A 27,142-nucleotide genomic window follows, 5' to 3' on the forward strand; every position below is an offset into this window, starting at 1 on the left:
GATGGCAGCACAAACTTCACATGCAAACTTGGTACACCAATTGGACCCCCACAAGATTCAGAGCCCCACTCACCACAAGACAAAATTGGGGAGAACTGGCTTGAGGGGAATAGGTGACTTACAGATGCCTCATGCTGGTTAGTTCAAGAAAGTGTATGCCAACAAGCTGTAGATCTGACAAATTAGAGATAAAGGTGAGAAGAAGTCTACATATTCTAAAAGAACCCTCTCAAGTTAAGCTAATGCCAAGAAGCCAAAATAAAGGAAATGTTAAAGCATATGAAGAAACAAGATGATATGGATAACCCAAACCCAAACACCCAAATCAAAAGATCAGAGGAGACACATTACTTGGAGCAATTAATCAAAGAACAAAAGACAAACAATGAGAGCATAGCACAGGATGTAAAGGACAGGAAGAAGACCCTAGAAGAGCATAAAGAAGAAATTGCAAGAGTAAATAAAAAAATAGATGGTCTTATGGAAACAAAATAAACTGTTGACCAAATTAAGAAGATTCTGGATCCTCATAGTACAAGACTAGAGGGAGCTGAATAGCGAATCAGTGACCTCAAGGATGACAGAACGGAAAATGAAACAATGGGGAAAAATTTAAAAAAAAATCAAAATGGAACCCAGGGATATGATAGATAAAATAAAACGTTTAAATATAAGAGTCATTGGTGTTCCAGAAGGGGAAGAGAAAGGTAAAGGTCCTGGAAGAGTATTCAAAGAAATTGTTGGGGAAAACTTCCCAAATCTTCTAAACACCATAAATACACAAATCATAAATGCCCAGCAAACTGCAAATAGAATAAATCCAAATAAACCCACTGGGAGACATATTCTGATCAGATTGTCAAATACTGAAGAGAAGGAGCAAGTTCTTAAAGCAGCAAGAAAAAAGCAATGCATCACTTACAAAGCAAACAGCATAAAAGTAAGTAGTGACTACTCAGCAGCCACCATGAGGGTGAGAAGGCAGTAGAATGACATATTTAAAATTCTGAGAGAGAAAAATTGCCAACCAAGAATTCTTTATCCAGCAAAGCTCTCCTACAAATTTGAGGGAGAGCTTAAAAATTTTCACAGTCAAACAAATGCTAAGAGAATTTGCTAACAAGGGACATGCTCTACTTGAAATACCAAAGGGAGCCCTACCAATAGAGAAACAAAGAAAGGAGAGAGAGAGATACGGAGAAAAGTTCAGTACTAAAGAGATTCTGCATGTGTACATTAAAAGACATTAAGAGAGAGTGGGAAAAATATATCTGACAAACATAAAACAAAGGATAGGATGGCTGATTCAAGAAATGCCTTCACAGCAATAATGTTGAATGTAAATGGATCAAACTCCCCAAAAAGATATAGATTGGCAGGATGGATCAAAAAAAAAAAGAACCATCAATATGTTGCACACAGGAGACTCATCTTAGAAACAGGGACACAAGAAACTGAAGGTGAAAGGATGGAAAAAATATTTCATGCAAGCTACAGCCCAAAGAAAGCAGGTGTAGCAATATTAATCTCAGATAAAATAGACTTTAAATGGAAGGATGTTATGAGAGACAAAGAAGGCCACTATGTACTAATAAAAGGGGCAATTCAACAAGAAGAAACAACAGTCATAAATATTTATGTACCCAATCAAGTTGCCACAAAATACATGATAGAAACATGGGCAAAACTAAAGAAAGCAACTGAAGTTTCCACAATAATTGTGGAAGACTTCGACATATCAGTCTCTCCTATAGATAGATCAACCAAACAGAAGACTAATAAGGAAATTGAAAACCTTAACAATCTGATAAATGAGATTGATTTACCAGACATATAGAGAATATTACATCCCAAATCACCAGGATACACATCCTTCTCTAGGGCTTATGGAACTTTCTTCAGAATAAATCATATGCTGAGACATAAAACAACTTTCATTAAATTTAAAAATTTGAAAATATTCAAAGCACATTCTCTGAAAACAGTGGAATACAATTAGAAGCCAATAACCATCAGAGACTTAGAAAATTCACAAACACCTTGAAGTTAAACAACACACTCCTAAACAGTGTGTTAAAGGAGAAATAGCAAGTGAAATTGCTAAATATATAGAGATGAATGAAAATGAGAATACAACATATCAAAATCTATGGGATGTAGCAAAAGCAGTACTGAGGGGGAAATTTATAGCACAAAACACATACATCAAAAAGGAAGAAAGAGCTAAAATCAAAGAACTAATGGAGCAATTTAAGAAGCTAGAAATGAACAGCAAACTAATCCTAAACCAAGCAGAAGAAAAGAGATAAGGATTAAAGCAGAAATAAATGACATACAGAACAACAACAACAAAAGAAAACAATAGAAAGAATAAAAAACACCAAAAGTTAGTTGTCTGAGAAGATCAACAAGATTGACAAGCCCCTAGCTAGACTGACAAAATCAAAAAGAGAGAAGACCCATATAAATAAAATAATCAATGAGAAAGGTAACATTACTGTGGATCCCCAAAAATTAAAAAAAAAAGTATTAGAGGATACTATAAACAACTGTATGACAACAAACTAGATAATTTAGAGGAAATGGACAATTTCCTGGAAACATATGAACAACCTAGTCTGACCAGAGAAGAAATAGAAGACCTCAACAAACCAATCACAAGCAAAGAGATCCAATCAGTCATCAAAAAACTTCCCACAAATAAATGCCCAGATGACTTCGCAGGGGGATTCTACCAAACTTTCCAGAAAGAACTGACACCAATCTTACTTAAATTCTTTCAAAACATTGAAGAAAATGAAATGCTACATTATATGTTTTATGAACCTAACATCACTGTAATACCAAAACAAGGCAAAGATAACCCAAAAAAAGGAAAACTACAAGCCAATCTCCCTAATGAATATAGATGCAAAAATTCTCAACAAAATATTTGCAAATCAAATCCAAACACACATTTAAAAATCATACACCATGACCAAGTGGGGTTAATTCCAGCATGAAAAGATGGTTCAACATAAGAAAATCAATGTATTACAACATATTAGCAAGCCAAAAGAGAAAAAAATGTTCATCACAATAGATGCTGAAAAAGCATTTGACAAAATCCAATATCTCTTTTTGATAAAAAAAATCAAAATTCAAGAATTGAAGGAAACTTCCTCAATGTGATAAAGAGCATATATGAAAAACCCAGAGCCAACATTATACTCAATGGTGAGTACTGAAAGCCTTCCCTCTAAGATCAGGTATGAGTCAAGGATGCCCGATGTCACCACTGTTATCCAACATAGTGCTAGCCAGGGCAATCCAGCAAGACAAAGAACAAAAAGGCATCCAAATTGAAAAAGTTTTTGCTAAAACTGTCATTATTTGCAGATGATATGATCTTATATTTGGAATACCCTCAGAAATCTATGATACAGTTACTAGAGCTAATAAACAAATTTAGCAAAGTAGCACAATACAAGATTAATTCACAAAAGTCAGTAATATTTCTATACACTAGAAATGAACAATGTGAACAGAAACTCAAGAAAAACATACAATTTTCAATAGCAACTAAAAAAATCAGGTACCTAGGAATAAAATTAACTAAAGATGTAAAAGACCTATACAAAGAAAACTGCATAACTCTACCAAAAGAAATAGACAGGGACCTTAAAAGCTGGAAAAAGTATTCCATGTTCATGGATAGCAAGGCTAAATGTCATTAAGATGTCAATTCTACCCCAACTCATCTACACATTCAATGCAATCCCAATCAAAATTCCAACAACCTACTTTGCAGATTTGGAAAGGTAGTTATCAAATTTATTTGAAAATGGAAGCAGCCTTGAATTGCTAAAAACACTCTAAAAAAGAAAAACCAAGCACGAGAACTTACACTCCCTGACTTTGAAGCCATGTCAAAACAGCATGATACTGGCACAAAGATAGTCATATTGATCAATGGAACTGAATTGAGAATTCAGAGATAGACCCCCAGATCTATGGTCAACTGATCTTTTATAGGGCTCCCAAAGCCACTGGACTGGGACCTAATAGTCTTTTCAGCAAACGGTGCTGGGAGAGTTGGATATCCATATCTAAAAGAATGACAGAGGACTCCTACCTCACATGCTACACAAAAAAAATAACTGAATGGGGAGTAAAGATCTCAACATAATATACAGAACCATAAAACTCCTTGAAGATAATGTAGGGAAACATCTTCAAGACCTTGTATTAGGCAGTCACTTCCAAGACCTTACACCAAAAGCACAAGCAACAAAAGAAAAAATAGATAAATGGGAACTCTTCAAACTTACAAGTTTCAGTACCTCAAAGGAATTTGTCAAAAAGGTGAAGAGGCAGTCAACTCAACAGGAAAACCTTTTGGAAACCATGTATCTGACAAAAGACAGATCTCTTACATATATAAAGTAATCCTACAACTCAATGACAATAGTACAGGCAACCCAATTATAAAATGATCAAAAGATATGAAAAGACAGTTCTCTGAAGAGGAAATATAAATGGTCAAGAAACACATGAAGCATTGTTCAACTTCACTAGCTATTAGAGAGATGCAAATTAAGACCACAACGAGATATCATCTCACACCAGTTAGAAAGCTGCCATGAAACAAACAGGAAACTTCAAATGCTGGAGAGGATGTGGAGAAATTGGGACTGTTATTCATTGCTGATGGGACTGAATAATGTTTCAGTCACTCTGGAAAACAGTCTGGCAGTTTCTTAGGAAACTAGGTATAGAGTTACCCTTCAGTCTAGAAATTACACTTCTCGATATATACCTGGAAGATGTAAAAGCAGTGAGACAAACAGATATCTGTATGCCAATGTTCATAGCAGCATTATTCACAATTGTCAAGAGATGGAAATAACCCAAATGTCCTTCAATAGATAAGTGGATAAATAAAATGTAGTATATACACATGATGGAATACTACACGGCAGTAAGAAGGAATGATGTGAAACACATGACATCATGGATGAATCTTGAAGACATAATGCTGAGCGAAATGAGTCAGGTACAAAAAGAAAAATATTATATGCTACGAATAATGTGAACATCAAAAAATATAAAATAAATGCGTTATAATGTAGAATGTAGGGGACCTAGTGATAGAGAGCAATTAGAGAAGGTGGAACAATAACCTAATAAGAACAGATAAGCTATCACAGGTAAATTTAATGTTCTGGGAATGCCAGGAATGGCTATGTTTCATTAATTTCTGGTGGGCATGGTAGGAACAAGTTCACAGAAATGTTGCTATATTAGGTTTTTTCCTTGTGGTAGAGTAGGAACATGTTGGAAGTAAAGTAGTTATTTTTGGTTTGCTGTCTTTTTCTTATTCCCTTGTTTTTGCTTGAAATGTTTTTTCATTGTACAGTTTTTTTTTTAATTTTTTTTGATATAGTAAATAGTTAATTTAAGGAAAAAATGAAAAAAAATGTACAGAGCCACCTTAATGAGCTGGGGGAGAATGCTGGAGTTTTGGGCTTCCCCACCTCAGTGGTTGCTGATGTCCTCACAGGCATTGGGAATGGGTGGTTTGATGGGCTGAGCCCTCTATCACTGGATTGCCCTTGGGAAGACTGTTACTGCAAAGGAGAGGCTAAGACTGCTTGGAAGTGTTCCTAAGTGTCTCCTCCTGAATGCCTCTTTGTTGCTCAGATGTGGCCCTCTCTCTCTAGCTAAGCCAACTTGGCAGGTGAAATCACTGTCCTCCCCTCTATGTAGGATATGATACCCAGGGGTGTATATCTCCCTGGAAACATGGAATATGACTCCCAGGGAGGAATCTAGACCCAGCATCATGGGGTGGAGAACATCTTCTTGACCAAAAGGGAGATGTAAAATGAAATGAAATAAGTTTCAGTGGCTGAGAGACTCCAAAAGAGCTGAGAATTCGCTCTGGTGGGCACTCTTAAGCACAAAATAGATGACCATTTTCAGGTTCTAATGAATTGGAATAGCTAGCAGTAAATATCTGAAACTATCAAACTACAACCCAGAACCCTTGAATCTTGAAATCAATTGTATAACAATGTATGTTAAGAGGGGTGACAATGTTATTGAGAAAGCCATGTGGATCACATTCTCCTTTGTCCAGTGTATGGATAGGTGAGTAGAAAAATGGGGGCAAAAAAAAAACTAAACGAAGAATTTGGGGGGCACATTTTGGGTGTCCTGTTTTTACTATTTGTTTTTTAATTCTTGCTTTCACTTTTTCTTGTACAAAGAAAATGTTAAAAAAGTTGACTGGTGTGATGAATGAACAACTATATGTTGGTAATGTAATCAATGGATTATATACTTTGGATAAGTGTATGCTATGTGAATAAATCTTAAAAAACTTAACAGAAGGCTGGAGATGATGTGGAGAAAGGTATATATTTACTGTTGCTGGGTATAGTGGTGCAGCCCATCTGAATGGAAGTTTGGTGGTCTCATAGGAAGCTGAAAATGGCAATTGCCATATGGTCCTGCAACTCTTGTTATTGGGTACATATTTGGAAGAAGTGAGAGCAGGGATACAAATGGACGTTTGCACACTGGTGTTTATGATGGTGGTGTTCATGCTTTACAATGGGTGGAGATGGTCTAAGGGTACATCAACTGATGAATGAAATAGTGAAATGCAGTGTAAACATACAATGGAACATTGAGGGGTGCTGAGAACGAATGAAATTGTGAGGTATGCAACTGGGTGAATGGACCTTCAGGACAGTATACTGAATGAAGTAAGCCAGAATCAAAAAGACAAACATTATATTGCCTAACAAATAAGGACTAACTATAACGTGCAAACTCTGAGAATTGAATCAGAGAGCATAGGTTATCAGGGAAAAGATTATTGTAAAGGTTCTTTGATTGTAAGCTCTTATAGCAGTCACATCTATTCATGAGTAGTAATGTTTATTTCTAAATTCAGAGATGCTGCACTGTTCAGGTATAACCTGGTTGGTCCCTGGAACTTCAGGTATTTGTGTGGCACCTGACTCAGAGACTCAGAGCCAGAGTCAGCACCTATGAATGTCAGTTTTACCCCATCCAGCAACTGTTAAAAAAGCTGAAAAGGTGTTCAGACTTCAATTAGATATATGAATGAAGCTGATCTTACTAGGACTAAGGCAAATCAGACTAACAGGTAAAGGATGATATTGATGGTGTTTAAAAAATTCAACTTCTGCGTGAGACCAAAGGAAGAGATATTTATTTGGTAGAAAATCTAAATTTTCTGCAGCACACTATATAATTTAACTTGTATGGTCAGTTTAGTCAAATACCATAATTAGTGAGAGCTGGATGCTACTTGATAAACATGTTTCTTTGACATCTGACTTTCTTCAATTTATTGGACCCTTTGGTCCAAACATACATCCTTTATGCAAACTAGTGTATGTGTTCCAAAGTTGTAGACAAAAGTTTTCCCAGATGTACATGGGCATGATCATATTTAATTCAATTAATTTCTAGGTTTTTGTTTTCTGCTCAATCCCTTTCTAAGATGGCTCAGTCTAAGAATATTCAAGTTGTGCTACTGAATCTCCTTTCCTCCTCCATGTTCACAGTCACTTTTGCTGTTTTAATGAAGAACGTTCTCACTCATCTCTCCATAGTCCTTTCCCTGGGGTTCAATGTCTTTGCAAAATCAAATTAAGGGGAGGAGCTAAGATGTTGGCATAAGGAGAAGTGGAAGATTGTTAGTTCCCCCTGGAACAATTCATAAATGACCAAAAAACTAGTAAATAACCTGGAATAACTGTGGGGAGACAAACATGACTGTCCACTCATCATCCACCAACCTGAAGTGGGAGGAATGTCTGAGATCACAGCATAAAATCTGTAAGTAAAACTGCAGACTTGCCCAGAGAGCCAAGAGCCGAGAGCCCCTCCCTCACAGAAGCCTCACAGTGCTAGAGAGCAGCACTTTCCAAACAAGCTAGTGTACCTCAGCCAGCTCCAACTGGGGTTTTAATGTTAACTGCTCAGTACAGACAGCAAATCCCCAACAAGCAGACAGAGGCTTTTGGTGACAACTGGACCTTGGGAGAGTCAGGGGACATATCTGTCTCAGGATGGGGAGCCCAGAGGATTTGGTGCTATCTCTGGCTGATGGGTGAATCTGGGAGGTTTCTGTCCCTTTGTCTGTGGAGACAGCCTCAGCCATTTTCTGCCCAAAGCACTTTGCAGTAAAGAAAGTGTCAGCCTTTTTAAAATCACAGCAGTTTGACAAGCAGAGTTAGAGAAACAGAGAACTTATTGATATGCAGTTGACCTCTCTGGAGGGGACATAGCTTCCCAAGAGGAAAGGGAGGGGCCCAGCTCTACTGCCTGTCATACCAGAACCAGACCCCAAAGCCTGGGGGAGGAGAGCCTTGGACACACCCCCTTACACCAGCCAGTGACAGGCAGACAGGTGCACCTGACAGGCAGAAAAGCACAGGGGAAGTCAATTCTCTAAGGAAAACCATCAGAGAAACCAGATACTGAATATTTCCTCTTTCTGTGACCTGAGCCTGTTCTCATCTGGGAAAACCTGATTGGGGTGCCCTAGGAGGTCAGATGCCTAGGCAACAGAAAACTACAACCTACACTAAGAAAAACAAAGTTATGGCCCTGTCAAAGGAACAAATGTACACTTCAACTGAGATACAGGAATTTAAACAACTAATGCTAAATCAATTCAAAAAGTTTAGAGAAGATTTTGCAAAAGAGATAAAAGCTGTAAACAAAACACTGGGCATTCATAAAGCAGAAATCAAAAGTTCAAAAAAAACAACTAGCAGAATCTACAGAAATGAAAGACACAACACAAGAGATGAAAGACACAATGGAAACATAAAACAGCAGATCTGAAGAGGCAGAAGAAAACACTCAGGAACTGGAGAACAAAATACCTGAAAGCTGACACACAAAGGAACAGATGGAAAAAAGAATGAAAAAATATGAGCAATGTCTCTGGGAACTTAAGGATGAAACAAAGTACAAGAATGTATATATCATTGGTGTCCAAGAAGGACAAGAGAAGGGAAAAGGGACAGAAGCAATAATAGAGGAAATAATCAATGAAAATTTCCCATCTCTTATGAAAGACATAAAATTACAGATCCAAGAAGCACAGCATACTCCAAACAGAATAGATCTGAATAGGCCTATGCCAAGACACTTAATAATCAGATTATCAAGCATCAAAGACAAAGATAAAATCCTGAAAGCAGCAAGAGAAAAGCAATCCATCACATTACAAAGGAAGCTTAATAAGACTATGTGCGGATCTCTCAGCAGAAACCATGGAGGCAAGAAGGAAGTTGTGTGATATATTTAAGATACTGAAAGAGAAAAACCTCCAACGAAGAATCCTATATCCAGCAAAACTGTCCTTCAAATATGAGGGAGAGCTGTAAATGTTTTCTAGCAAACAGACAATGAGAGACTTTGTGAACAAGACACACGCCCTACAGGAAATACTAAATGAAGCACTACAGAGTGATAGGAGAAGACAAGAGTGTGTTGCTTTGTTCTAGTTTGTGAATGCTGCCAGAATGCAAAACACCAGAGATGGATTGGCTTTTATAAAAGGGGGGTTATTTGGTTACACAGTTACAGCCTTAAGGCCGTAAAGTGTCCAAGGTAACACATCAGCAATCCACTACCTTCACTGGAGGATGGCCAATGGTGTCCAGGAAACCTCTGTTAGCTGGGAAGGCATGTGGCTGGCATCTGCTCCAAAGTTCTGGTTTCAAAATGGCTTTCTCCCAGGATGTTCCTCACTAGGCTGCAGTTCCTCAAAAATGTCACTTCTAGTTGCTTTTGGGGAGTTTTTCATCTCTCAGCTTTTCTGGAGCAAAAGTCTGCTTTCAACGGCTGTCTTCAAAATGTCTCTCATCATCTGCAGCTCCTCTCTCAGTTCCTGTGCATTCTTCAGTGTGTCCCTCTTGGGTGTAGCTCCTCTTCAAAACATCACTCACAGCTGCACTGAGTTCCCTCTGTCCGTCAGCTCATATATATGGCTCCAGTGACTTAACTTACACCCACCCCAAATGGGTGGAGCAAAACCTCCATGAAAATTATCCAATCAGAGTCATCACCCACAGCTGGGTGGGGCACATTCCAAAGAAACACTCAAAGAATTGCAATCTAATCCACACTGATAAAGTCTGCCCACACAAGATTACATCAAAGATAATGGCATTTAGGGGACATAATACATTCAAAATGACACAGGTTTGGAACACAATTTTGGGAGATGGTAGCACAGCAATGTAAGTACACTGAACAAAGATAACTATGAATATGGTTGAGAGAGGAAGGTTGGAAGCATGTGAGACACCACAAGAAAGGAGGAAAGATAAAGAATGGGATGGTGCAACTTGGTGAAATCTAGAGTGTGCAATAATTGTGATAAAATGTACAAATATGTTCTTTTATAAGGGAGAACAAGCAAATGTCAACCTTGCAAGGGGTTAAAAATGGGGAGACATTGGGGGAGGGGTGCAATCAATGTAAACTAGAGACTGTAAATAACAGAATCATTGTATTATGCTTCCTTTAATGTAACAAAGGTGTTATATCAAGGTAAATGCAGATAAGGGGGGGAATAGGGGAGGAGTGTTAACATTTGACATTGGTGGTGTTGTCTAACTCTTTACTTTGATTTAAAGTTATTTTTCCTTTTGCTGCTTCCTAGCTGTCATTTTTTTCTCTTTCTTTTTTCTTTTTTTTGCCTCTCTACCTCTTTTGACTCTCCCTCCTGCCTTGTGGAAGAAATGTAGATACCCTTATATAGATAGTGGTGAAGGTGGTGAACACATAAACATGTGACCACACAGAGAACCACTGATTGTTTACTTAGGATGGAATGTATGGTGTGTGAACAAAACCATCTAAAAAAAAATGGGTTGATGATAAAACTTCAAGGTCAATATACTGAGTGAAATAAGCCAGACACATAAGGGCAAATATTGCAGGGTCTCACTGATAGGAAATAATTATAATAGGTAAACTCATAGACATGAAATATAAGGTACCAAGATATACAAGAAGGCTAAGAAAGGGGAGCAGTTGCTTAGTATGAGCAGAATGTTAAACTAGGATGAACTTAAATGTTTGGAAATGAACAGGGGTGTCAGTAGAAAGATGTGAGAATAACTAACAGTGCTGAATGGTGTGTGAAGGAGGTGGAAAGGGGAAGCTTAGAGTCATATATGTCACCAGAAGTAAAGTTGGAGGTCAAAAGATGGGAGTGTATAAAACTGAATCCTATGGTGGGCAATGTCCATGATCAACTGTACAAATACTAGAAATCTCTTCCATGAACCAGAACAAATGTATGACAATACAATTAGAAGACAATAATAGAGGGGCATATAGGAAAAATATATACCTGTTGCAAACTATATGCTACAGGCAGTAGTATTTCAACATTCTTTCATAAACAGTAACAAATGCACTATACCAACACTAGGAGTCAACAACTGAGGGGGGTTGGTTAGGGATATAGGAGGATTTGAATTTCCTTTTCTTTCTTTTTTCATCTTTCACTTTATTTCTTGCCTGGAATAATGAAAAGCTTCTAAAAATTGAACAAAAATTAAGCGTCATAATGGATGCACAGCTGTATGAGGGTATCAGAGGCAACTGATTGTACATTTTGAGTCTTTGGATAATTGTATGGTATGTGAATAATCTCAATAAAAATTTAAAAAAAGAATAAAAAAATCAAATTAAGGGATTGTTACACTCCAAATAGGGTGAAGAGGAAGACAATGAATGATTCTAAAGAATGACAACACTCTGGCTATGCCCAATATTTTGCATTCAGCCAAATTGAAGAAAGACCTATTTGAATTGTCATTCCAAATATTCAGGAATTTAATTAAGGGATATAAAAATTAAATCATTGCTGGAGTTTTCATTGTTTATACTTTTCTCACCTGAATGCATTTAAGATCTAGCTGGTTGAAATTTTTGCCTTTATTAATTCAACTAGCTATATTCTACATGCTTTTTGCCACTTACTAGAAAAATTGGATTAAAGATTTCCAATGAATTTTGAATAATACTTGAAAAAATTTTAGACAATTTGTTTACACAAATTCGTTAGCATTTAGTACTCCTAGGTCCCTTTATGTACTTATTCAATGGCTCAAAATTTCTAAAAATTAAACATAATTGGCACTAAAGAGAAAGGTGTAGACTGGATGACTTTGGTTTTGTTCACTATTGACATTGTGTTAGTTCCCTATTCAGTTACTCTGTATGTGCATGAGGGTGTATAATCATGTGTGGTTAAACACATTTTATATGTACATGAACTTTTTATAAATTTTGACACCACAGTTTCTCTTTGAGTTAGTAGAATATCACAGATAGCTTGGATAAAATTATGAAGAAGTATTTTCCAAAATAAATTTTAATAAAATCTCTTCACCTTTCATTTCCTAACTTGATAATATTATATATTATAGTATATATTATATTATATTTGCCATTGTAGTTTGCTTTTCAAAAAATGTCTTATTAGCCACAAAAATAGATCAGTTGTTTCCAATATTTTTCTTTTAAAAGAATTTAAAATGGGATTAACAATAATATCAAACATATAAACTCAAGCAGAATGAATTTCCAAAAGCTTTTCTTAGATACTAAAAATTGGGTGGAGAAAAATCAAAACAATATTGTAACTAAACTATTTTCTATTGGAAGCATCAGAGGTTAATGATGTAAAATAGACACCAATGAAATGTATGTAAAATTATTCTTCTTGTAATGGAGCCAAGCATAAAAAATGCTGTCACTTTACATTACATGTTTGCCTAAGGAACATGGAAATAAAGGTAAACAAAATTAATTTTCAAGAACGCCAGTTTTCAATGAAAATTCATGCATCAGAGTGATATTTAAATAGGCTTTCAACAGATCCATGTGGTAAATTTGTGTTGGGGCAAGTGCTCTTAAAATAAATGCTTCCCTGTGAAATCGATGCTAGTATTCTTTCACTAATATGTGTTCTCATTTTCATATGGTGAGTCCTCATGGCATATGGTAAATGTCAAAAAAACCTTTTGGGCATGTTACACATTTCTTATCTTCAATTATTGTCAAAAAATACAGTACTTAATTTTTCATAAAGCATTCATTTTGATTTTGATCTCATTGCTGCCCAAATGTTATTTATGAAATAAAACACTTTAACATACAATGAAATAGTCACAATTTACACCATGCACTAAATAACAAAACCACTTTAGCCAGAGACTTTACACTGTCCTCTGTTACTTCCATGGCAGGAATCCTGAGTCCCTTCTTCAATAAATATTTTACAAACAATTGACCTATAATTTCCAATGTTCCCCACTGTTCATACTAAGTTCAAACTGGTGCACACCTAGGAAAACACAGCACAGACCAAACCACAATTGGTCAGTGATCCAAGAGACTGGAGGGCAGATGCATCAAGTATTTCACCCTTCGCCAATTGAAAATAGGAAGTATTAGCTGTCTTAAGATGAAAAGAAAGAGGCTAAGGAAATGCAAGTTTGGTTTTTGCAGGACTCTATCAAATCTATCTACATGTTAGAGTAAGAGCTCTGTTTACTACATGAATCTCTTAATCTGAGATCATAACAGAAACCAGGAGTAAAAACTTACTAAGTAAAATGTCCTTAAAACCAGTAGGATTTCTTTAATGCAATTATTAATTATACTTTATAAGAAAATTAGAAACCAGGAACAAATGCTGAACTATAGAGTACACTACAATTTATATCAAACAGGAATGTTTCAGGCAAGCTGAAGAGATAACATTATACAAGAAATGAGTGAACTCAGCCACTGAAAGGTTTACACAAAGTCACATAACCAAGGAAGAACATCTGTATTTCCCAGATTTTGCTGCATGTCAGAATCAGGTGGGAAACTTGCTGATTATGTGACACTTGAGACACAGCTGGTGAAAATGGTCGGAATTCCTAGAATCTGAGTTTAGGGATCTGTTTTTAGCAAATTCATGACATTTTTTTTTTTTAATATCCTGTCTGCACAAGTGGTGAATGTTGATTTGGCAACCAGCAGTGCAACACGTAAGCAGTTGAAAGATGTCAGGAGTAATAACAATACCAATTTCACATGCTTTTGTGAGGATTAAATGAGGTGGATAAAGTACATCTTATTATTCATTACAATTATCCTAATATTAAAGTCATCACAACTTGGATAAGGATTGAAAAATGACTATATTTGTTGGAAATTAAAGATCTGCGGCTGACTTCATTGTGAGCTTGGTGAAAGGCAAGACAGAGCACAGAATTCAGGAGAAAACATGCACCAAATATAAATTAGGTCAGAAACTAGAGGAATCAGAGGTTGGAAGATCTAGTTTTATTATGATAAAAATTTAGGATGTAATAGACTGAGAAGAAAGATGCACTTGTTCATCACGGAAATGATGGCAGTGATAAATTGTGGTCGAGGTGCTAGGCACTGCTGAAAGCATTTTACATGTATTGACATGTGTGTTCTCAACAACCCTACAAAATACATACAATTATTATATCCATTGTACATATGATAAAACCTTGCCACAGAGTAGTAAATTAGCGTGACTTCCCAGGGTTACCAAGGGACAGAATAGTAAAAAATAAAATTCAGATTTAGGGATCAAGGTCATTGGGGAATTTACTCATTTGTAGACAGTTTTAGAAAGTTAAAGTTCTTTAGAAAGGGTCTGAATAAGAAATATGACTTCCATATTTTGTATTTTGTTTCATTTCTTTCAGAATAAGGGGCAGGATTGAGCAAAGATGAGGTAGAAGTTAAAAAAGCATAATCAGAAGGCATTGAGCAGAAAGGCCTTGCTGGAAAGAGGGCCCAGTAGTAAGGGAGGGAGAGAACAGTCCAGGGTCAGTGTTGGGATTTGGAACTTGAATGTGTGAGTACTATAACTTGGAAAGACCCCAGATGCGGAGGACAATAGCAGGGACCACTGGAAGGGTAGGAGACGGAGAGGGACTTAAAATAGAAAAGTTTAATATCAAGAACTTAATGCAGTGGTTTTTGATTCATCAAATTATATTTCTCACTTGGTCTTATAAACAAGTTGGTGGACTTGAGGCTTTTCTTACTTCAATCATCTATCTGTACAGAACATGATGACAATATTTTTGACAATGTCCCTGGCAACATAAGGAACACAGAAGGTTCCAGTAGTCAGAATAATAGCCCACAAAGATGTTCACAACTTAATTCTGGAGCCTGTGTATATTTAACCATATATGGCAAAAGGGACTTGGAAGATGTCACTGAGTATGAAGCTTGGGATGGTGTGATTGTTCTGGATTATCCAGCTGTGCCCAATCTAATCACATGAGTCCACCTGCTGTGGTCAGAGGGAGACTGTGAGTATAGAAGGTCAGAGAGATGAAATGTTGATGCTCATGAAGATACTGGAAGGGGTCACGAGCCAAGGAATGTTGGGGCTTGTAGGAGCTAGAAAAAGCAAGAAACCAGAATCTCCCCTGAAAGTTCCAGTAGGGAATGAGCTATGCTGTAACTTCAATTTTAGGCTAAAGTGACTCTCTTTGGAGTAATGACTTTCAGAAATGCAAAATGAAAATTCCCACATGTTTAAGCCACTAAGTCCATGGGGATTTGATACAGGAACAATAGGAAATTAATGTATAGAACTTTACTTCATTTTCTTACAGTGACCTTCCTCAAAAAGGGATCAAAATGGCAATGCATCACTAATTGTCCCCATAGGCCCAAAAAGCCTCCCCAAAATAATTCAGGAGTCACAGACTCACAAGGAGAAAGTGGATAATTCCAGGACTGTGTGGACAGGAAGCAGCTGCTGCTGACAGCACTCACTAACACACAGCTGCTGGGAAGAGGTCTGGGTTTGAGGCTGCAGCATAGCGGAAAGAGAGCTGTTATGTTGCTGAAAATAAAAATTCACTACATAGGCAACCTGGAGCCTACTGATGCTGAGAGTAAAATTCATCCCAGACCCACTGCCAGTGAATTGCTCTGAGACCCCAGATGCCCTGGTGGATGCCCAGGAGATAAGAAGTTTAGGGACCTGCCCTAGTTTCTGCTGGTACCAGGATGAGTAGTCCTTCAGGTTGGAGCTAGATACAATACTCCTGATGGATTGCAGTTGATTGTGACCCTCTGTCCTGGAGACACAGCTGGGGAGAGTGGAGACTCTGTCATACCATGTCTTCCCTGGCACTTGCAATCAGAATAATTACTATACACACATGAATTATGTCAAGAAATTGAAACATTGTTCACAATGTTTTCCTTATAGTGTTACCTGCCACAATCACGCTATTTTATGAGGTACTGTCCATATTGGAAATAACTGTTAGTTCAATCTACATCTAAAATCATTTTTCCTAAGCACAGGGCTATTAATCTGGTTGAATTTAGGTGCTTTCACAAATTTCACTGGGAACCCATAGCAGGAAAATTAGGAGATGCTGGGTCTGTCATATCATCATTCTGCCCTGGTCCATCAGTTGTAGTTTAGTTCACATTAGAGATGAACATGCTTATTTCCAAGCTCTGAGGAGGCCACCAAGTCCAAGAAGGGCCTATGCAAAGCACACTCTGAAGATGGAAGCCAGTTGCACAGGCAGTGGTATGTGGATGTACACCACAGGAAGGAAGAACTGAAAATATCATCACAGAAAATAGGAATCTTTGACTATGAAAGTCACAGGTATCAATGCAGCAACTATAATTTCCAATAAAATTTTAGAAACAAGATGAAGTATAAAATATGTTTTCAAAATCAATAATGTTCTTTTACACAAATTACAAACATAACAAGACAACATAGAGAAGAGTGTTAGTAAATATGCATATTTCCTTAAAAATATTCTAGAAGATTAAAAAGTTTGTGGGTTTCTAGTAACCAACAATAGTTTTATTTTTGAAAGAGCTTTGTTGTGAATGTTTTGTACTTATTGTAAAGGAGCAATACTTAAATAATTATTTCCCTTATAAGGGAGTATTTATCAAAGGGTGAATTTGAATCTTAAAGGCAGTAATTGATAACTGCCACAAACATTCACAGGAATTGAGCATAGAGAATCTGTAAATGGCCTAAAAATATGCACAATACAGTCAACCTAAATTTCTATGTGCACTTCCTGTTGGGAAAACTTAGAAAGTCTGATAATCTAAAATATTTGCTGGGAGTGGAGCACCAAAGAACTCTCACACAATACTGATGTGTGAACATAAATATGCACATAAACTGGCTCTGTGCTATAACAGTTGGGGGGAATATTGCATCATGGTCTTGTAAAACTTCCAATACATTTACTTTATTAGATGGCAATTTCAATTAGAGGCATATTCCCTGAAGTTATGTATGCTTGGATGCCCCAGTGTACACAGATAGGAATTTTCAAAGCAGCTTTTTATCATAAATGCCAAAAAAGGGGAAAAAAAGAAAATTATTTCCCATCCACCCATTATTTAGTGAAGGTTATGTTTAATAAGAATATCTTACCAACACTACACTAGTACTAGGGATGAATAATTAGCAGCTGATAAGAGCTCCAGGATGCATTATGTTATGATAATTGTTTACTGCTGAGAGTGATGAGGACTGAACAACTAAGTGAAGATTATGTAAGAAATAGACCATCTAGATTGGGATGGAATACCTATTGAGTGAAATTAGAAACCCACTACTTAATAAGTCAAGTCCTCAACTTGAGGCTTGCTCTTGTGAAACTTAGGGTTGTAAATGTGAGGCTGAGACCTCCTGTAATTATGTGTAAGAGGCACCTTCAGGGACCCTCTTTGTTGCCCAGATGTGGCCTTTCTCTAAGCCCAACTCAGCAAATAAATTCATTAACCCTTTCCCACATGAAGGTCATGACTCCCAGAAGAATGAATACCCCTGGCAACATGGGATATGACTTCCAGGAATGAGCCCAGTCCTGGCAGTGAGGGACTGAAAATGCCTACTTTACCAAAAGGGGGAAAAAAGAAAGGTAACAAGCTTAGGTCACAGAGACTGAGAGATCCCAAATGGAGTCAAGAGGCTATCCTGGAGATTTCTCTTATGCAAGCTCCAGCTATACATCCCAAATGGCCACAGTATGCCATGCACTTACCAAAAGCAGTGCTCAAATACATATATTCCTACCTGAGATTCTACAAAAGATTCACTTTCTAAGTTTTATCTCTCAGAAACTTAAATCCACCAGAGTGTTCCTAAGCCAGACAAGTCCTAAAACCCAGAGTCAACAGCCTCTTTAAGAAGAACAATTAGATGCAGCCCTCTTCCCCATGCTGTCAACAGCCTCCTTCAATGTGAACATGTTAGGGTGCTCACTGCCTAGACATTCCTGTAGAGGGAGAAAGAGATTAAGTGAGAGGAAAGGGTAGCAACTAACAAGATAAGATTTAACAAAGGTCTATGTAAACAAAGGTCTATGTATGTATACTGAAATATATATATACTGGGGTGTTGAAATAGCTTGAAGCAGGTAAATGACATTGTGGAACTGTAACCAATAACATCCTTTGAAATTTGCTTTATAGCTACTCATTGAACTGTGCCTTGAAATTCTTCACCTTTCTGTATATACCCTATATTGCATAATGAGGAAAGAAGTGAAATTGTGGAAATGTAACCTGTAACAATTTTTAAGATTACCTGTATAACTTCTTGTTGAGCTGTACATCAAAAGTTAACACCTTTCTGTATGTATGCTATGTTTTACAATAATGGAAATAGCTGAAGATGTGGAATTGTGACACATATTTGAAATTTAATCTCTATTTGTCAAATCATACATTGAAATGTATCAATGTTATGTATATTTCTTAATGTTCAAAATTAAAAATGCATTAAGAGTCTGTATGTAATATTGGAATCCATTATGATTAAAGACAAATGCTAAAATATAAAAAAGTAGATTTCTTAGGTTATGTCATCAGCATGTAGATGTAAACAGCTACTTAAAATCTCTTCCCCGAGTTTCAATGATAAAAGGACAATTCTCACTTGTTCACAACTGTGGAGGAAGGTAAAGACTAGAAAAAGATCCCAAAAATGTTGAATCAAAGGAAACTTCTGCTCAGACTGTCTGGTGCTCTCCTCTCCCCCTCACTTGGTCCCATACAGCTTGGGGAGTGTCCAGAGGCAGTTGCCAGAATGCCTTCCAATTCCCAGAGGGGACAGCTGTAAAATCTCACAGCAGTGAGACAGATCTCACCTATATCCAAACACAGAGACCCAAGACCACAGGGACACAGAGCAGGACTCAAGCCACAGGGGAGGAGGGAATACAGAAGGACAGCAAGGAAGAGCTTCAAAATGAAGGGTCTCGGAGGGAATCACAAAATCTTCCTTAAAAGTAGCAAGGAGCCAGGTAGAAACAACCCGAATCAACAGTTTGCATACAGGAGAGAACATTTCAAGGCCACGTCAGTGAGGGATGAAGACTACAGAAAAGCTGCACAAAGATGGTGCTTCCAGCCATGGGTCCTGGTGCCCACCCCCCACCCTTGTTGAAAACAGCAGCAGGAGGCCCAATACTGGATGGGTGACAGCTGCTGTCTGGGGGTGATGGGGGAATCCCCCACCACAAGTAAAGTGAGGGACACACTTCCACATTAAGACAGATTTTGCCCAGTGAAGTCGGGCATTAGAACCCCACAGTTTCAGTCTTGCACAGAGACTGCTGGGGCTCCTGGAAGCAAAAACTTCTGAGGAGAATTAAGTCCCTGAACAGCATCATTTGCTGGAAGACTGGAAAGTGAAAGGGAACTGCAGGGCATTTCAGGGCTGCTATGCACCCTATAAGAAACATAGGAACTGATCTACAAACACAAGTACCTGGCCCTGTATTGGCTGAGAAATGCTGATGATATAACTGTCAAAGCAGTGCCCTAATACAAACACAGGCAACAACTAAATCATAGACAACAGAGAGGAATCAACCATCAGAATAGACCCATCAAGATTAGATGACCAGATATCAGCAAAAAATCACAAGGCATACAAAAACTCAACAAGAAATGGCCTAGTTGAAGGGACAGATCAAAAAATCAGAGGAGATAGAGAACCTGGAGCAACTAATCAAAGATATGCAGAGAAATCTCCTGAATCAACTCAAAGAAATGAAAGAGAATGTGTATAAAGAGATAAACAATATTAAGAAGGTACTAGAACAGCATAGAAAGAATTTGAAACAATACTGTGCTTGTCTGGATGCATTATGTCCCCCAAAATGCCATTTTCTTTGATGCAATCTTGTGGGGCAGACTGATTAATCTTTTTGATTAGGGTGTGACCTTTTGATTGGATGCCTCCACGGATATATGACCCACCCAACTGTGGGTGATCACTTTGATTTGATAAATTCCATAGAGGGGTTACCCTACCCACTCAGGGTAGGTCTAAATTAAATCACTGGAGCCCTATAAATGAGCTGACAAATGGAAGGAACTCAGTGCAGCTATGAGTCACATTTTGAAGAGCAACTGAGAGTGACATTTTCAGAGGAGCTACAGCCAAGAGGGATACGTTGAAGAGCACACTGGAACTGAGAGAGGAGCTTCAGTTTACAGAGACTTTATGGAGACTGTTCTTGAAAACAGACTTTTGCTGCTCCAGGGACGCTAAGAGAGGACAAAAGCCCAAAGAGCAACTAAGAGTGACATTTTTGAGGAACTTCAGCCTAAAGAGGAACATCCTGGGAGAAAGCCATTTTGAAACCAGAACTTTGGAGCAGATACCAGTTACATGCCTTCCCAGCTAACAGAGGTTTTCCAGACACCATTGGCCATCCTCCAGTGAAGGTACCCGATTGCTGATGCATTACCTTGGACACTTTATGGCCTTAAGACTGTAACTGTGTAACCAAATAAACCCCTTTTATAAAAACCAATCCATTTCTGGTGTTTTGCATTCCAGCAGCGTTAGCAAAGTAGAACAAATGCATAGAAAAATAACAGATATGGAAATAAAAGTTACTGTAAATTAAATTAAAAATATATGAGAGAGACACAATAGCAGATTAAAAGAGACAGAAGAAAGAATCAGCAAGCTAAAAGATATATCAGCCAAATTTCAACAGGCAAAAGGACAAATGGAGAAAAAAATGTAAAAATTTGAGCATGGTCTCAGAGAAATGATTGACAAAGCAAACTGCACAAATATACACATCACGGGTCTCCCAGAAGGAGAAGAGAAGGGGAAATGGCCAGGAAGAATATTTGAAGCACTAATGGCTGAAAATTTCCCAGTCCATATAATTGACATAAATGTGCAAACCCATGAAGCCCAACACACTCTAAACAATAGAGATCAATATAGAGCCACTCCAAGACTCAGCAATCAGGCTGTCAAATATTAAAGAGAAGGAGAAAATTCTCGAATAGAAAGAGTAAATACAACACACAAGGGAAGCCAAATAGAACCATGTGCTGATTTCTCATCAGACCCCATGGAGGAAAGAAAACAGTGGTACAATATTTAATATACTGAAAGAGAAAAATTGCCAACTGAGAACTCTCTATCCAGTAAAGCTATCATTTAAACAGAGGGATAGTTGAAAACATTCACAGATAAATAAAAGCTGAGAGAATTTGTTAATAAGAGACTGACCCTATGAGAGCTACTAAAGGGCACTCTGCTGGATGAAAAGACAGGAGAGAGATATCTGGAGGAGGGTACAGAATTGAAGAATACTAGTAAGGCTAACTTAAAGGATAAAAAGAGAAAGAATAAATATAGATCCAACATATAAAAACCATAGGATAAGATGTCTGAAACAATAAATGCCTTTCCAGTAAAAATATTTGAATGGTAATGGATTAATCTCCCCAATGAAAACACACAGACTGAATATATGGACATAACACATCACACTTCTAAACAATCAGTGGGTCAAAGAAGAAATATCAAAAGAAATCAGCAAATGTTTTAAAATAACTGAAAATGAGAATACAACATACAAAACTTAAGGGATGTAGTGAAGGCAGTACTGAGAAGGAAATTTATAGTGCTAAACACCTACACCAAAAAGGAGGAAGGAGCTAAAATCATTAAATTTACTGAATAACAGGAGAAACTGCAAAAGAACAGCAAAATAATGTCCCAGAAAGCAGAAAGAAAGGGATAACAAAGATTCAAGAGGACACCCACCTCACTCCTTATACAAAATGAACTCTAAATGGATCAAAGACCTAACTATGAGACATTACTGGAAAATTTCTTAGAGAAAATATAGGGAAAACTCTTCAACTGAGTGATAGGTGGTAGCTTCTTAGACCTTACAGACAAAGCACAAGCAGCAAAAGAAAAAATGAAAATAGATAAATGGGAACTCCTCAAAATGAATACTTCTGCATTTCAAAGGACTTTGTCAAGAAGGTGAAGAGGAAGCCTACTCAACCGGATAAAATATTTGGACCACATATCTGAAAAGGGTGTAATTGGATATTATAAAGCCACAGTAGCCAGAATATATAAAGAAATCCTACAACATAAAAATAAAAAGACAATCAACCTAATTAAAAATAGGCAAAAGACATGAAGAGATATTGTTTAAAAGAGGAAATATAGGGAGGCAGGGCAAGATGGATTGGTGAGGTGTATGTTTTAGTTACTCCTCCAGGGAAGTAGGTAGAAAGCCAGGAACTGTGTGGACTGGACACCGCAGAGCAATCTGACTTTGGGTATACTTCATACAACACTCATGAAAACATGGAACTGCTGAGATCAGCGAAATCTGTAAGTTTTTGTGACCAGGAGACCAGCGCCCCTCCCTGCCAGGCTCAGTCCCGTGGGAGGAGGGGCTGTCAGCTCCGGGAAGGAGAAGGGAGAACTGCAGTGGCATCCCTTATCGGAAACTCATTCTGCTGATCCAAACTCCAACCATAGATAGACTGAGACCAGACACCAGAGAATCTGAGAGCAGCCAGCCCAGCAGAGAGGAGACAGGCATAGCAAAAAAACAACACGAAAAACTCCAAAATAAAAGCAGAGGATTTTTGGAGTTCTGGTGAACATAGAAAGGGGAAGGGCAGAGCTCAGGCCTGCAGGCTCATTTGCAAAACCCGAAGAAAAACTGATCTCTCTGCCCCCTGGATCTTTCCTTAATAGCCCTAATTGCTTTGTCTCTTAGCATTTCAATAACGCATTACATCTGCCAGGAGGGCCCTTTTATTTTTCTTTTATTTTTTCTTTTTTTCATTTTCTAAAACAATTACTCTAAGAAGCCCAATACCGAAAGCCTCAAAGACTTGCAATTTGGGCAGGTCAAGACAACAGCAGAACTGAGAGCTCTGAGACAAAAGGCAATAATCCAGTGGCTGAGAAAATTCACTAAACACCACAACTTCCCAAGAAAAGGGGGGCATCCTCTCACAGCCATCATCCTGGTAGACAGGAAACACTCCTGCCCATCACCAGCCCCATGGCCCAGAGCTGCCCCAGACAACCGAATGTGACGGAAATGCTTACAATAACATGCATACACCACAAAATTGGACATGGACATTGGCCTTCCTTGCACCCTCAGCTGGTTGTCCCAGACTTGGGAAGGTGGAGCAGTGGGAATTAACAAGCCCCATTCAGACATTATTTCAGCAGACTGGGAGCCTCCCTACACAGACTGGCAGCCCAGAACCACCCTGGGGGGACGGCACTCACCTGTGACATAGCACAGTCATCCCTCAACAGAGGACAAAGGGGTGCAAGGCCTGGAAGAGGGACCCACTCGCAAGTCTCAGGGGCCACACGCCAATACCAAGGACTTGTGGGTCAGTGGCAGAGACAAACTGTGGCAGGACTGAACTGAAGGATTAGACTATTTCAGCAGCTTTAAAACTCTAGGAACACCAGGGAGATTTGGTTGTTAGAGCCACCCCCCTCCCTGACAGCCCAGACACATGCCCCTTATATAGGGCGGGCAACACCAACTACACATGCAAGCTTGGTACACCAATTGGACCCCACAAGACTTACTCCCCCACTCACCACAGAGGCAAAGCGGGGGAGAACTGGCTTGAGGGGAACAGGTGGCTCATGGATGCCACCTGCTGGTTAGTCACAGAAAGTGTACTCCATGAAGTTGTAGACCTGACAAATTAGAGGTAAGGATTTCAATTGGTCTACAAATCCTAAAAGAACCTTACTAAGGTAAGCAAATGCCAAGAGGCCAAAAACAATGGAAAATTTTAAAGCATATGAAAAAACCAGATGATATGGATAACCCAAGCCCAAGCACCCAAATCTAAAGATCAGAAGAAATATAGTACTTAGAGCAACTAATAAAGAACTAAAGATGAATGATGAGACCATGGTACGGGATATAAAGGACATCAAGAAGAGCATGGAACAGGATATAAAGGACATCGAGAAGACCTTAGAAGAGCATAAAGAAGACATTGCAAAACTAAATAAAGAAACAGATGGTCTTATGGAAATTAAAGAAACTGTTGACCAAATTAAAAAGATTCTGGATACTCATAGTACTAGACTAAAGGAAGTTGAACAATGAATCAGTGACCTGGAAGATGACAGAATAGAAAATGAAAGCACAATGAAAGAATGGGGAAAAAAAACAAAAAAATCAAAATGGACCTCAGGGATATGATAGACAATATAAAACAACCAAATATAAGACTCACTGGTGTTCCAGAAGGAGAAGAAAAGGGTAAAGGTCTAGGAAGAGTATTCAAAGAAATTGTTGGGGAAGACTTCCCAAATCTTCTAAACACCATAAATACACAAATCATAAATGCCCAGAGAACTCCAAATAGAATAAATCCAAATAAACCCACTCGGAGACATATTCTGATCACACTGTCAAATACAGAAGAGAAGGAGCAAGTTCTGAAAGCAGCAAGAGAATAGCAATTCACCACATACAAAGGAAACAGCATAAGACTAAGTAGTGACTAGTCAGCAGCCACCATGGAGGATAGAAGGCAGTGGCATGATGTATTTAAAATACTGAGTGAGAAAAATTTCCAACCAAGAATACTTTATCCAGCAAAGCTCTCCTTCAAATTTGAGGGAGAGCTTAAATTTTTCACAGACAAACAAATGCTCAGAGGATTTGCTAACAAGAGACCTGCCCTACTGGAAATACTAAAGGGAGCCCTGCAGACAGAGAAACAAAGAAAGGAGAGAGAGACATGGAGAAAAGTTCAGTACTAAAGAGATTCAGTATGGGTACATTAAAGGATATTAATAGAGAGAGGGAAAAATATATGACAAACATAAACCAAAGGATAAGATGGCTGATTCAAGAAATGCCTTCACGGTTATACTGTTGAATGTAAATGGATTAAACTCACCAATTAAAAGGTATAGATTTGCAGAATGGATCAAAAAAAATGAACCATCAATATGCTGCATATAAAAGACTCATCTTAGACACAGGGACACAAAGAAATTGAAAGTGAAAGGATGGAAAAAAATATTTCATGCAAGCTACAGCCAAAAGAAAGCAGGTGTAGCAATATTAATCTCAGATAAAATAGACTTCAAATGCAGGGATGTTTTGAGAGACAAAGAAGGCCACTACATACTAATAAAAGGGGCAATTCAGCAAGAAGAAATAACAATCGTAAATGTCTATGCACCCAATCAAGGTGCCACAAAATACATGAGAGAAACACTGGCAAAACTAAAGGAAGTGACTGATGTTTCCACAATAATTGTGGGAGACTTCAACATACCACTCTCTCCCATAGATAGATCAACCAGGCAGAAGACCAATAAGGAAACTGAAAACCTAAACAATCTGATAAATGAATTGGATTTAATAGACATATATAGAATATTACATCCCAAATCACCAGGATACACATACTATTCTAGTGCTCACGGGACTTTCTCCAGAATAGATTATATGCTGGGACATAAAACAACTCTCAATAATTTTAAAAAGATTGAAATTATTCAAAGCACATTCTCTGACCACAATGGAATACAATTAGAAGTAAATAACCATCAGAGACTTAGAAAATTCACAAATACCTGGAGGTTAAACAACACACTCCTAAACAATCAGTGGGTTAAAGAAGAAATAACAAGAGAAATTGCTAAATATATAGAGACAAATGAAAATGAGAACACAATATACCAAAACCTATGGGATGCAGCAAAAGTGGTACTGAGGGGGAAATTTATAGCATTAAACACATATATTAAAAAGGAAGAAAGAGCCAAAATCAAAGAACTAATGGATCAATTGAAAAAGTGAGAAAATGAACAGCAAACCAATTCTAAACCAAGTAGAAGAAAAGAAATAACAAGGATTAAACCAGAAATAAATGACACAGAGAACAAAAAAACAATACAGAGGATAAATAACACCAAAAGTTGGTTCTTGAGAAGATCAACAAGATTGACAAGCCCCTAGGTAGACTGAAAAAATCAAAAAGAGAGAAGACCCATATAAACAAAATAATGAATGAGAAAGGTGACATTACTGTGGTTCCCAAGGAAATTAAAAAAATTATAAGAGGGTACTATGAACAACTGTATGGCAACAAACTGGATAATGTAGAGGAAATGGGCAATTTCCTGGAAACATACGAACAACCTAGACTGACCAGAGAAGAAACAGAAGACCTCAACCAACCAATCACAATCAAAGAGATCCAATCAGTCATCAAAAAGCTTCCACAAATAAATGCCCAGGGCCAGATGGCTTCACAGGAGAATTCTACCAAACTTTCCAAAGAGAATTGACATCAATCTTACTTAAACTCTTTCAAAACATTGAAAAAAAATGGAACACTACCTAACTCATTTTATGAAGCTAACCAATCTAATACCAAAACCAGGCAAAGATGCTACAAAAAAAGGAAAACTACTGGCCAATCTCCCTAATGAATATAGATGCAAAAATCCTCAACAAAATACTTGCAAATCGAATCCAAAGACACAATAAAAAAATCATACACCATGACCAAGTGGGGTTCATTCCAGGAATGCAAGGATGTTTCAACATAAGAAAATCAATCAATGTATTGCAACACATTAACAATCCGAAAGGGAAAAAATCAAATGATCATCTCAATAGATGCTGAAAAAGCACTCGACAAAATCCAACATCCCTTTTTGGTAAAAACACTT

The sequence above is a fragment of the Choloepus didactylus genome, chromosome 17 (genome assembly GCF_015220235.1).
Source record: "Choloepus didactylus isolate mChoDid1 chromosome 17, mChoDid1.pri, whole genome shotgun sequence".
Classification (NCBI taxonomy): Eukaryota; Metazoa; Chordata; class Mammalia; order Pilosa; family Megalonychidae; genus Choloepus; species Choloepus didactylus.